This window comes from Gymnoscopelus braueri (assembly GCF_963280865.1).
Source record: "Gymnoscopelus braueri genome assembly, chromosome: 4".
Lineage (NCBI taxonomy): Eukaryota > Metazoa > Chordata > Actinopteri > Myctophiformes > Myctophidae > Gymnoscopelus > Gymnoscopelus braueri.
The window spans coordinates 34,421,842-34,424,438 of record NC_137605.1 but is presented as its reverse complement, the minus strand read 5'-3'; positions in this window follow the sequence as shown (position 1 = coordinate 34,424,438).

Genomic DNA, 2,597 nt, shown 5'->3' with positions numbered 1-2,597 from the left:
ACTGTCCACTGTGACTAGGCTGGATGTTAGAGATGTTGTGACTCTGCCCTGATGCAGTAAACCCATGCTTATGCAGTGTATATCCACTGTTATTCACTGCTGGGTTGGCATCACTGCTGCAGGTGAAATTGACTGTGTTGCCTTTAATGACATCTTCAGAAGGACTGACTGACAAGGTCACATTCTTGGGACCATCTGTTGGAGAGGAATAGGTCAATCAGGTAGGCTTATATTTATCCATAATTCTGTATTTATTTATTTAAATAGGTCTCTGTTGAGAATGAGACCACAGGTGTCAATTTGATTATCTGTATAAATAAAGGTAAAAAAAAGGGGGAAAAGAGTAGTGTATATATCATTAATAATAGGCCTATTAAAATTTCAGAAAGAGAAATAGCTACCCATAAACACTACAAGAGATCATATATGACTTAACCACCTACAACTTGGCGCCCCTATTATGGGCATGTAATTATAGGCAAAAATTTTCAACAATTGTCATGAATTGTCAAACATTTTTAAAATAGTAGTTTAAGTGGTTAATGACAAGAAGACAAATAACTATAATCTAAACACATCATACGTAAGCCATGGTTTCCTAAATTTCTTACCTCTCAATAATTTCACAAACTTCAACACACTTCTTTAAAAGTAAACAATTATTAAGTTTGGATTTACTAATTAGTGTTTTTCCCACCTAATAAAGTTGTTTTTGTTTGTTGTTTTCTCATGCCCCCCATGTAAAGCATCTTTGGGTACTCAGAAAAGTGCTATATACATTTGAGATATTATTATTAATATGATTATTATTAACATTTGGTCCAACTTATGTTTACTGTATGGCTTCTTTATCTTTTGTTTGGTGAGTTTAAAGGTCTACATCTTCATTGTATACTTACATTGAACATTGAGAGTCACAGGGGCAGATCTGATTTTCTCCTGTCCTTTAACAGCACAGTAATAACTACCAGCATCTTTGATCCTGGCCTGGAACTCCTGGTTAGTTACCGGTTGTGCATCTCTGAACCAAACCACACTTGGTGGTGATGATGGAGTACAGTTCAGCATGCAGGTCAGTCTTACCTTCTCTCCCTCTGTCACAGTAGAAGGCTTTACAACAGTGGTCAAATCTGGTCAAAGAACAGAAAATAAATGCTCTGCATCACTGAAATAATTCATAAAGAAAACTGAAAAAACAATGACCAAATTGATTCATCATAATCTGTGAGTTAATCTTCAACCATTAAGTTGTACCTTTTATGGACAAATAAGCATATGATGGACTCCAAAGACTATGCAACAGTGTTGCAAAACTGAAGAAGTAAGCGCCTTCATCACTGTCCTCTAAGTTATTGATCCTCAGAGTGCAGTCATGCGCTTTGTTACCCAGATATTCAAAACGACCTGTGAGTGAGAGATGTGACAGCTTCCACTCGTTTTCTATATACTCTCCTCTGGACCAGAAGATAGACGTGACAATTTGTATCCGAGGGTAGTCAAATGAACATGGTATGACCACTGATGATCCTCTAAGACCACACTGGTTGTTGAGGACCACGGACCAGTCTCGACCACACACACCTGTAACGATAAAATAAAAGATACATGGTCTCTTTATTAGAACAAATTTTGGATCATGTTAATAAACATGTCATGAACAATAGCACCTCAGTGCCCCCTCTAGTGGCCCACGATCTTCTCTGAATGCCACCGTTGAGAAGCACAAGATCAGTATAATTTATTTATTATAATTTATTTTCATAACATACAATACAGATTAACCATCTGATTTAGCAAGCCAGTCCAAACATCACGACCATCTATCTAAATTTGGTAAATTATTTGAGAAGAGTCAAGTTAGCTGAGACAGGATATCCATGGGATATCATACAATTAATAAACATTAGCAGAATCAACAGAAAAGCTTTCACAATATTCTACCAAGCCTTCTAGGAGAGCATGTCAACACATACAAGTACATCCTTTCTGATACAGTTCGCCCTTCAATGTCTCACCTGGAATAATGATGAGAATGACAAGAATCAGATGTGCCATTATTTGGTGTTAACCTGAAACATGACACAGGATGCAACATGTCAGTAAACGTTATGTCCCACGAGAAGAGAACTTACATGGTGAATTATATAAGACAATTTGCTCAACTCACTGAAATCGATTTAGCTTTTAAAGTTTATCTCTGATTTAACTATGAAACTTTTTGTACCTACCTACTACTTGATGGTCAATGTATGAAAGCACCAATACGTCTCAGTTGAGGATTTCTCACTGTGCAAAATACCTATATCAGAGAATAGCAGAAGTAATATAGACAGTGAACACATCTTTCCTTCCTCTCTTCAGTGAATCAGTCATTTGTTAGCAAACCTACAAACTAACAAAGGTTTAGTAGGTAAAGTAAGATTTGTTCTATTAATTTAAGACTACAAAAGAATGTATAACAATATCACAGCCTACTAATGAGAACCAATGCTAATATCCAAAAGTTATTTGTTAAAGTTATATTAAAATAAATAATTTCCATTTGTTGTATAAAAGGCTAAAATAAACAACTCAACGATTCTATCCTAAGGAGTGTA